Below are 11,931 nucleotides of genomic sequence, written 5' to 3' on the forward strand. Positions count from 1 at the left end.
GTTTTGCGGTACGCCACACCCCTCCCGATCAACATTACCCCTGTTTCGACCGTAGGAGGTCCGTTTCATCCGTTTTGCGGTACGCCACACCCCTCCCGATCAACAGGACCCCCGTTTCGACCGTAGGAGGTCCGTTTCCTCCGTTTTGCGGTACGCCACACCCCTCCCATCAACAGGACCCCGTTCCGAACGTAGGAGGTCCATTTCCTCCATTCTGCAGTACGCCAGGCCTCGTTTCCATCGCCTGTTCCGTCCAAGCCCTCCCGTTGAACATGACCACGCATTCCGTTCCGACCCAGCCGGTTGGCTCCCACGCGTTCCGTTGCCTTCCGATGAACACGACGCATTCCGTTGCCTCCCCATGAACACGACGCATTCCGTTGCCTCCCCATGAACACGACGACGATGTTGTTTCTCCGTTTCGACCCAGCCATGTACACGAGCCCTGGCCGTGCGTATGCGCGAGTAGGCGTTCGAGACCCTGCCTGTATGTACACATACGTGGCCGTATTTTCTTTCTTGCACCCTGGCCGCTGTACGTACGTGTACATGCTACGTGCGCGCCTCTACTACGACACGTGCGCGCCTCTACATCAACCAGTATGTACGTACACGTTCGCGACCAGAATGACAATGCTACGTACGCTTCGACCAGGTGGGTCCCGACTGTCAGGCACTTGCCTGCGAAGATGTAGCTGGTGGGACCCAGCAGTCAGGGGGGCGAATTGTTTTTTTTTTGCCCGGACGCACTTCCTTGCGTGCGAAGGTGTAGCTGCTGGGTCCCAGCAGTCAGGGGGGCGAATCATTTTTTCTGCCCGGACGCACTTCCTTGCGTGCGAAGGTGTAGCTGGTGGGTCCCAGCAGTCGGGGGGTGAATCGTTTTTTTCCGAACGCACTTCCTTGCGTGCGAAGATGTAGCTGGTGGATCCCAGCAGTCAGGAGGGCGAATCATTTTTTTTCCGGACGCAGTTCCTTGCGTGCGAAGATGTAGCTCGTGGGTCCTAGCAGTCAGGGGGCGAATCAGTTTTTTTACGAAATACGGTGGCCCGTCCGGTGGGTCCTCGCTGTTAGGTGGAGGAATAATTATTTTGCGCGTAATAAGGAGGCACTTCCTTGCGGCTGCCGTGGACCCAGCTGTCAGCCTCTCCACGTACAGTCCATGTCCGATGGAAGTCGTTCCTTGACCACGTTGACCACGCCGCGCCGAGAGCACCAGGGCGGTGGACGACAGCGAGGCCTAGGAAGGGGACGACGCTGAGCCAGGGAAGACGCGGCAGTGGATGCACACGCGGAGAGGAGTACGAGGGTTCACTGGTTCGGCTGCGCTGTCGTCGCCGCAGAATAATAAGGGGTGTGGGTGAGTGGAGGGATAGCCTGGTCAGCGGTGAGAGTAGTAGGGGGCGGTGAGGCCTCCGCGGCAGCACAACCGGCCACGGGAGGCAGGAACAGGCGGCACGACCGGCGCTGCTTTGGGCGGCTGGAGAAAGAAGACCAGAGGTTGAAGAAGCACGACGGCCGTTGGATGGACATCGTACGGTCACTACAGCTAGAATCGTTTATATTGACTAAGTTGACAAAGCCATTGGTACGTCAACTTAGTAGGCCCACAGGTCAGCTTCCGAAACGGTGCGCCCCAGATGTCAGGGGGAGGAATCATTTTTTGGGCGGGTGAAGCTAGAATATCCGAGATTGAAGAAGAAGCACGGCATCCGTTGGATGGACATCCAACGGCCACTGCTGCTAGAACCGTGTGTTGACTATAAGTTGACAAAGCCTTGCGTACGCGTCAACTCCGTTTTTTTAGGGGACGCGTCAACTTAGTAAGGCCAAAAGTGTGTGGCGGAGAACTTATAGCCCATTTGAGATTTGTAAGAATGTGTAGCCCATTTTTGAATTCTAATGGAATTTACTACAGCCCATTTACAGTTTGTTAAAAGTATAGCCCATTTCAACCAACCGTTCAAAACAGAATTCAATAAAATTTCCCACATTTTGATGGGATCCGAAATATTTTTATCCCGAAATTTCTAGTCAGATTAAATACAATTTCAATATAAATTTATATTACGTAAAAATCCAATGAAACATTGCGCTCACAACAATTAATGAAATTAAAATTTTCAATATCCAAAAATAATATTTTATAAAGTAATCACGTGTTTGGTGCATTTTTTATAGTTACTGCCCAGTTTTTATAATTACATCCCATTTATTATTTCTTAAAGCCCATTTTCTTGTTAAGCCTAATGCATCCCTCCTAGGAAAGATTTGCAGCCCAGCGGGGCGGAGAATAACCATTTGACCTTGCCTGGGTATTCCTAAAAAAAGTATAGCTGGGCTAGCCATTTTCAGCTTGAAAAAAATTAATATCTGGGCTGGATATCTGGCCTGGGCTAGACGGGCCACAGCCCGCCCAGTTAATACCTGCAGCGATGTTTTCGTTGTTGTTCAGAGGAGAAAAATTAATATCTGGGCTAAACATCGAAAAACTCTGCAGTGCGCACACCTCAAAAACACAAATACTGCTCGAGCTGCTTGGTCCCAGCTGTCGGCCGCTTCTTGTGCAATTCTCTCGTTTATTGACTACTACATAGGTTGACAATGGTGTGGGACCGTGATGTCAGGAAACCAGGAGGAAGCAAAATAAATTATAGTTATATATATATATATATAAAATAAGGAGGCACTTGCATACGTGAGGCTATGGACCTGGTGGGTCCCCATTGTCATCCTCTCCAAGTAAAGTCATCTCCTCGCCCGCGCGCGCTTCTCGCCCGAAACAGTCAGCGCCGCCCGCCCCGCTTCCCGGTGCAGGCGATTGCTCCGCCTTCAAACGACACAAGTGCCGTCCGTCCGTCCATCTGCCGCCCACATTAATGATATGCGGTTGCCGAGGCGGCTACTTGGCGCCACACGTCCGTCCCTCCGCTCGCCCACCATTGCTATATAAACTGCTGCGCCGGCCATAGCCGCAGTCATCCGCATCCGTTCCCTTTCTCCTGTCCACACCACTACTGCCCACCATGGCTTCCTCGCGCTCCAGCGCTCTTCGGGACGGGCGAACGACGGACCACAAGGAGATGGCAGCCATTGCTGCCGACCGGCTGGCCGGTAGGCAGCCGGAGGACGACGACGTCCCAATGGAGAACATGGTAGTCGACGATCCGGCGCCAACCTCCTCCTCCGCGCCATCCTCGCCGATGCATTGCACCATGACCATCGGCGAGGCCCGTGCCCAATATATGGACAGGGTGAGGCAGATGCATGAGGAGCAGTTCCGGGAGGCGCAGGCCGACGCCGCCTACAACCACCATCTCCTCCAGGAGCACATGCAGGCGGAGGAGCAGATCGCCGCGGAGCGGGCGGAGCAGAAGGCGCTGCTCGACTCGTACCGCTCTGCCCGCAAGGGCCGCCTCTAGCGCTGGCGGTACCGCATGCGGATGGCGGAGGCTGCGGCCGCCTACAAAGAGGCTAGCAAAGAGGGCGATGAAGCGGGCGAGGCACTGTTTGGCGAGACCGAGGACGAGGCAGAGGACAATGCTGGCTCCGACGAGTCCCCGCTCCGCTGGCGTCGACGAGGCCCTGCTCCGCCGAGGCCCTGCGGCGCCAACAACGAGGCAGAGGACACCGCCGGCTCCGCCGAGGCCCCGCCCCGCCAACAACGAGGTAGAGGACATCGCCGGCTCAGCCGAGGCCCCACCCTGCCGGCAACATGGGGGAGGATTTCCACCGCTCTGCTGAGGCGCCGCCCGCCGGCAACGAGACAGAGGACATCGCCGGCTCCACCGAGGCCCCGCCCCGCTGCCAGCGAGGCCGCGCCACACAGAAAACGAGGAAGAGTAGAACACGGTAGGTCGCCGCCGCTCGGGTCCAAGTAAGGCCACCGCTGCTACCCTCCGGTTGAAGCCAAGCTAGGCGGGTTGACCATTGACGGCCGGTTAGCTTCTTGGCGGCGACGTGGAGTCGGAGAGCTGCGCTGGAGAAGAACGCTGCTTCTACTTAACTGCTGGTGCAGTTGGCTGACTGACACATGGGCCCAACATGCCACATGTCAGTTATGCAACTGCACCTGCAGTTAAGTCACTGAAGCTTTTGTTCGGCTTAGCGGGACACATGTGGGTAGCTTCGGTTAATTAATTATACCTCGAGCGCACCCCTTTTTAGTTGAAGAATGTATGAAATGTAATGAAATCCGGCATGTTTATATGAAATCCGACCATGTATGAATGAATTTATTTCGATTAGTTCGAATTCCTGTATCACTGGCATTGGATGAACATGCAAAACAATACTACTAGCATTATTCCCAGGGTGATCACCTCGTTTGCAGCAGTTTCACATGTACTCCCTCCAGTCCTTTCTAGTCGTGCATACAAGTTTTGTCTGCAGTCAAAGTATCTCTACTTTGACCAATCTTATACAAAAAGTATGCACTTTCACAATGTGCAAAGTAAAAAGGAACAGAAGGAGTACAAAGAGTTTGAGCAGCTTTTGAGCGTTTCTGTACATTGCAATCAAACACACAGGCCTGGCAATTCATAGAGAACATTCAAAACAATCGATGATTATGCATCTCAGCGACTCACATGTCAGAGGCAATATTTACTTCACAACTAAAGAATAAAGAAAAAATTGATCGACATTGCTGACAGCAAAGGGCGTCCCATTCGAAAATATCAAACGCATGTCTTGCTAAAATCAATGAGCAAAATTTGACAAGGTTGTCCCATTCCAAAATATCAAATGCCTACGATTGTGGAATGGGCAGGGTTTGCCATCAGTTCGGACATTGACATGGCACCTCGTGCTAAATAAACCAGCTGTTCTTTTTGTGTAGTTCCACCAAAATCAACCAAATTCGCGCGTAGCTTGTATGATTTCGCCCTTATATGTTGCAACGCCTTGAACTTATCGGCACCTACTTTCTTGTGGTGGAAATGAATGATTCGATGTATTCATGAACATTTTGTGCAGTTCCCATTGAAATCAAGCTGAGCACCCCTGTTTGCACAAATACAAAAAAGTGATTAGTATAAAGCAAACTGTACTATGAATTGACAGTTTCAACAGGCACATACATGGTCCATGTAGAGCACACTTTTAGAAAAATGGAACTCACCAGAAAGAATCCTAGAACAACATTGTACTCGCGCATCATAGCAAAAAAATGGAGATTTGTCAGTCCTTCTGAGCTGAAGTTAGTTTGGTCTTGTGGGGAGTAATGTAACCATCCTTCAACTGCTCCTTCTGATGAGAAGATAGACAGGGCTTCTTCATCCTGGCATAATCGGAACTAGTCACTTCACATACTCCATATTCTTCTTCAGAGGAAGATGATCCTGTTGTGCAAAGACAAGAGGACTACTAAATGCTAGCATCCCTGTTTGCTCGAAAAAAAGGAAAGGAAATATTTAAAACAACACATATGAAGCACTTCTCAAGGACAATACCACTTTTTCATGATAGTATCTAAACAGTAGCACAACACCAATAGAGATGACAAAGCTCAATCATATGGATGAAATCAGTGGGCGAGTACCAACCTTTGTCAGGAGGCTTATTGTGTAGAGCATACAGATGAAGCACTTCTCCGGAACCATCTGTTGCTATCTACGGTGGTGGCCATGCTTACTATATACTCCTCGATTAGTTTAATGTTTCCAACATCTTCTTGTGCAATTCCACTAAAATATATGGTATCTTCAAAGAAGATCCCTGTTTGCACAAGTAGAGATAATTACATATTACATTAAGAGTGGCATCAAATCAGTGGCAAAACAATTGCTCGTTCCAGCCATAGCAATAAATTAAGATGCAAAACTATATCATTACTTGTGTCGTCACAGTTCCAGTGCTTCATTACAGCACCGGGAGTTGATTTTTGTTTTTCTTCCGCTTGTTCTTCCCCTTCATCACTTGGTTCAATAACATACAAGCTTCGCCTTCAATGTAAGATTTGGCATGTCAATTAGGGAGCACAAGTATAGTACTAAACTTAATTTTCTGATGAAAGTGGCAAAATACAGGCCAATAGTTGTGAAATATCCTTATCTTACCTCAATGGGATATTACGGTGCACATACAGATTGGAAGTCTTGTCTCCATTTGTGCAGTTCACTAAAATCAAGCAACATTATCGTACAAGTAGCACAACATATGAAAGCACACTGCAGAATCACATGAAAGAAGGCTAGTACTGACCTCTCATGATGCGGAATTCAAACAACTCACAAGAAGAAGATCTGAACCAAATTCGCCTTAACGGATAGGAAGTAAGATCTCCTCTTGTGCAGTTCCACTAAGATCAAGCAATCATGCAACGTTGTCGGTGTGACATTTTGGTTGAACTGCACAAAACACTCTTAAAACAAAAGTGTTTTGTGCAGTGCAACAAAAGGTCACAATGGCAACAAGGTGAAGTAGATAACCCTGTTTACATAGAGGTGCAAAGGAAACAATTAGTGATCAATAACGGTGGATGACACAGAAGCCAACAAAAAGAAGCATATACCTTATCTAAATGGGAAAGAAAGCAAGATAGTAGCATTTCTCAAATGGTGGCATTGATTAATATTAACATAGAGATTATATTAACAATAAAATTCGTTAAACATGTAATTTGCTTTTAACTGTGGCATTGCATCAATTTTCCAGCGGCATTCTTAGAGGGTGTTTGTTTACAGGGACATTTTGGTGTAGGGACTAAAAAAACTCCGTGTCAGTCCCATCTAAACCAAATAGGAGGGACTTTTAGGGACTAAAAGTGGGCATTTGGGACTAAAGAAAGAAGACCCCAAGGGAGTCTTTTTGGGTCTTTTTCCAACAGTTGCCCCTGCCACGCATCGCACCTTGTCTCTATTAGTTCATTACTAGGGGTAACATGATCTTTTAGCATGTCATTTAATAACCTCTAGTCCATGTTTAGTCCCTGGAACCAAGCAGGTAGGGACTAGGGAGTTTTTAACCAAACAGGGCCTTAGATTAACAACAGCTAATGAGTTGCACGGGACAGTGGACGCACCAGCACCATGTGCATCTACCGATGTACTGTGGTCATGCACAGTCTGTTGCAACAAAGAACAAACAACCAAGGAGCATATTTGTGTTGGTCCCAGTTTTGTTATCTTTAGACACCTTTCCCTATGTGAGCGCAGCAAATCTAGTCCTGCTCAAACTCTACAGCCTTGTCCCTTCCTTTCCTTTTTGAACTAGTAATTTCGCCCCTTCCTTTCCTCTTTGAACCACGTCCTAGATTTATGCGATACAACTTTCCCCACTACTTTCCCCCATTCCTTTCCTCTTTGAACCACGTCCTAGATTTATACTATACAACTTTCCCCCTTCATTTCCTCTTTGAACCACGTCCTAGATTCATGCTATATACAACTTTTCCCACTACTTTCCCCCACTCCTTTCCTCTTTGAACCATGTCCTAGATTCATGGTATACATGCAGCTAGAGCAATGCATGTGGAGTAAGTAAATTATACCTTAAGGTTCTTGGGGCGTGGTTCAGTGGGCGACGGGACGACGGCGAAGAAGAAGGGGTCGGAGGCCCTCCCGCGCCGCCGCTGGGTGGAAAGTGAACAGCTGCGCCGGTAGTCCCTCGCCGACAGCGACAGCGTTAAGCCTCCTTCCCTTCCCGTCGGACGGATCCTGCCGGCTCTTTGAGCAGCAGTGAAGGGAGAGAGAGGCCAACGAAGTCTTGTTTAGATCTGGAGAGGGCGAGAGAGTGTGAAGAGAGCAACTACAAGCGCTGAGGCTCCAGCGGGATAGGGCGAGAGAGTGTGAAGAGAGCAACTACAAGCGCTGAGGCTCCAGCGTGTATATATATACTGGAGAGAGAGTGTGAAGCGTGCAAACCCTAGAAAACATTTTGACCAGTCAAAGAATCCTCCTGGCACAAATTATGCTCAAGTGTAGTCATCGAACCCGAGACCTCAAGTTTGATGAGCGAACAGGCTAACCAGCTACACAACCCTCCCGTTATGTTCAACGAGAGGGAAATAACCTTTTACACATTCCTGCATTCGTGTGACAAGCATGCCGTGTTTTTTTGTGTGTGTGGGAGTCATTTGGATTTCAATCATAATCGTGTCATGTGGCTTTGGTGGTAAGACTATCCACAGTGGTGCAGAAATAATGCAGCCTTAGTCACCTTACCTCTCTCCATGTAGTACGTTGGGTCCCACCAGTCAGAGGGTGAAACAAACAAATTAATAAGAAAAATTAAAAGCGCCAGCGGTGTATCTTACCTCACACATCTCGCTACTGCTCGGGAACACTGTCCAATTGATCCCTCTGTTCGCTCACGTACTATTTTAAGTGAATCCTTATTATAACGTGCACACAAATTTTGGGCACTTGTATTCGACTTAAGTCAGTGTGCCACCGTATCTCGTATACTTACAACTCCCTCCGTCTAGGTGTAATAAGTCACGTTAGAAGGTGCAACGGGACCAAGGTGCGTGTGTGTGTGTGTGTGTGTGTGTTTAACAGCATGTGTGTGTTAGAGAGAGCGACAGATCGACCTACTCCTACAGAGAGATGTTGTGTAGTGTACGATTTTAGCCGCGAGAGTCGATGCATCCTCTCGTTTCCGGGCGTGTCCGGTAGGGACATGCGGACAGCTGCCACGCCCGCTCCTGACCAGCCTGGCCCACCCAAAGCCCCTCCATCGCCCGCGCGCACTTCCCGCCCGAAACGGTCAGCGCCGCTCCAAAGAATCGGTGCCGCATTCATGCCAGGGCAGAGCGGACACGACCTCTCACTGGCGCAAGAGTGATGGTTGCTTCGTCCGTCCAACTTACTGCTGGGTCTATGTGATTTGACGGCTCATTGGTCTTTATTACCGAGATGGTAGGACTGCTGGATGTCCCACGCTTTTGACGAAAGGAGGTACTACTACTAGATTACAATTTTCTCCATTCTTACAGCGGAGGCATGCAAGAGCAGTGAAAACACGCAGGCTCAGTGATTACATGGCCCACCTCACACTATCACCGTGCGACACCTAACTCTTTACATAGTACTCCCTCCATTCCTAAATATTACTAGATGAGTCCCCGCGCGTTGCCGTGGAACAACGATATATCTCTCTGCACAAAATTATCGATTTCATAGAACTAAAAAAACTCTATAACCGCATGACAAATGTGGTAGCCAAACTAAATAAACTCCCATCATCATTTAGATCATCCCACGTAAGGAAAAAAGATCAGCCAACTCCTACTGCATAATGGGATTATATTTTTCTTTTTGACATGTTAATGGGACTTCAAAGCTCACTTACATGCATGCTACCGGTGCATGCTTGCATGCAGACATGTTGATGTGATTTAAAACCCACTCACATGCATGTGCCACGGTATTTATGCATGCTTGCATGTGGCTTAGTGCAGACCTCTCAACGTCTAGATCAGACGGCTATTATGGACTGATTTACTTCATCTAACGGCTACATCAATTTTGATGATGTGGCTCAAGGAGAGGATAGAGAATTCCTAGTAGTGGGGGCTAGCTATTACTAGTAGATAAGTCTTTGTAGAGATTCCACTACATACGGAACAAAATGAATGAATCTACACTTAAAATGCATCTATATACATCCGCATGTGGTTCATGGTGAAATCTCTACAAAGACTTATATTTAGGAACGGAGGAAGTACTAGTATAGTACGTACTGTAATTTATTAGCGAGATAAATTTGTACAATGCTATGAAGCTTCCAGCTTCTGTTACATGTATCTTGCGTCCAAGGTTGCCCGTTGCAACATTTTATCAAATACAAAGGAGACTAACATGCATGCTATTGCATCTCAATGATTGACAGATCATAGCAAATATGTACTCCCTCCGTTCCAAAATAAGTGTCTCAACTTTGTGCAAACTTTAGTACAAAGTTGTACTACTACTAAAGTTGACACTTATTTTGGAACAGAGGCAGCTAAAGAAAAAAACGATCCATGCAGTCCCTAGGCCTTGAACCGTGAACCCTGACCAGGCTTCAATTTGCTGGCAACGTTCGAGCTTCCTAATAAATGAAGTTTGCAACCTTTTGACCATCGGATCATTTTGTGCAGTTTCACCAAAATCGAGATTAGCATCCCTGTGGCAAAGAAATTGAAGAAGCGTGATTAGAATAAGATTACTGGGACTAGTTGATGAGACATAAACTCATCACAAATACAGTACGTAGAAGCCAGTAGAGGTATGTGCGGGGCAAAGAAGTAGAGAAATATCCACAGGGAGTGATGTGGGCAGCTGGAGCAGTGGTGCAAGCCGGCTGTAAAGGGAGTTGTACCTGAGGGACGTAGCTCAACCTTGAGGAGGGCAGCGGGAGGCGGCAACTGCCCACGTTGCGGCAGTGAGCAAGGGACGAAGGCAACCTCACCAGCTTTGTGAGAGAGAACGGCGGGGACCCCTGATCGGGACGTGCCGACAGTGGGTTTTCGCCGTCGGCGACGGCCACCGCATCTACACTAAGCATCCACCCCTTCCCCAAGCGGACGTGATCCGCCGGGATGTTAGAGATGTGGCCACAGTCGTTTTGTGCGAGAGAGTGTGAAGAGAGCAACCCCAGCAAGCAACCGTGTAGGCTGGCCCGTCCAGACTATGTATATAGTGGAGCGGTTTCCTTTTCTCTCCATATGAACCTATCATATTGCGTACGTGCCACTGAAGAAAAAAAACTTTATTTATAAATGATGCGGCACCTACTACTCGTTCTCCTATAACCTTGCGCTTGGCATCTCCAAAATATTAACCTTGCGATTGGCTCTGCGCCTCTTCGGGAAGTCGAGCAATAATGGTAGTGCAGTATATATCGTTCTGGCTATATGAGACCGAATGAATTGTTGCACGTTCACCACGTGGGCGAGGGTCGAGGGCCGAGGGAGAGTGCTACATACGGAGCAAAATGAGTGAATCTACACTCTAAAATACGTCTATATACATCAGTGTTTGGAGTATGTACTAGTAGTTCATATTGAAATCTACTAAAGGACATATATATTCCAAACAATATGATATAATCTCTATAACCAAGGTAGTAGGGACGAGGAGTAAACGGAGGGAGTAGTAAATTTTTCTCCTCGTCCTGCGAGCCACCGCACGCATGGGCGAGGGAGCGGGCCTAAGGCGGAGCAAGCTTCACCTCATCCTGCGAGCCACCGCGCCCGTGGGCGGGGGAGACGGCATACTAAGCAAGCTTCTCCTCGTTCTGCGAGTTGACGGGACACATCAAAAGTACTCCAGTGTATAGAGCCTTGCCTCTAAGGTAGGCCCCACATGGTTTGCCTCTTTTTTTAACATAACACGTCAAGTCGCAATTTGTTTGTTCACCCGTGGTAGACGATCCTCCCTCCACCAAGTGGACAACCAGTACACGTGCCAAATTACCACGTGGGCTGCCTTTTTCGTACAGAAATGAGCACCACCGTGTACCCGCGCGGGTGTGGTTGGGAAAGAGACGGGAGTACGTGCGCCGTGCATGCACCTCTTCTCTTCGTGCACGTCCCCCACCTACGAGGGTGTGTGTGAGAGATACAAACCGCGTTCGTGAGTGTTTTTTGTTTTGGGGTGGGGGTGGGGTGGGGGTTGATTTCGTGAATTATTTGTGGGAATATGTGTCGATGACATCTCAAACAAAATTTTGCATGCAATGTGTGTGAAATGGAGGCCTATCCATATCATACATAGAGGGTCGGGCAATCCACGAGAAGAGAGGGAGCGGTCATAGCTATTGATAGAGTCGAAGAGAGGATCAAGTGGGTGGGTGCGAGATCGATGAAGAGAGCCATCGAAATTGTGTGTGTGTGCAAGTCAAAGATATAGGGCGACTGGCCTACCGGAACGTTAGAGGGCACATGTCAAGTTTGTGTGTGGCAGGGAGACATGACTAGAGCGCTCGATGTATCGGTGTGTGTGGGGG

Source organism: Triticum aestivum, chromosome 6D, assembly GCF_018294505.1.
Source record: "Triticum aestivum cultivar Chinese Spring chromosome 6D, IWGSC CS RefSeq v2.1, whole genome shotgun sequence".
Classification (NCBI taxonomy): Eukaryota; Viridiplantae; Streptophyta; class Magnoliopsida; order Poales; family Poaceae; genus Triticum; species Triticum aestivum.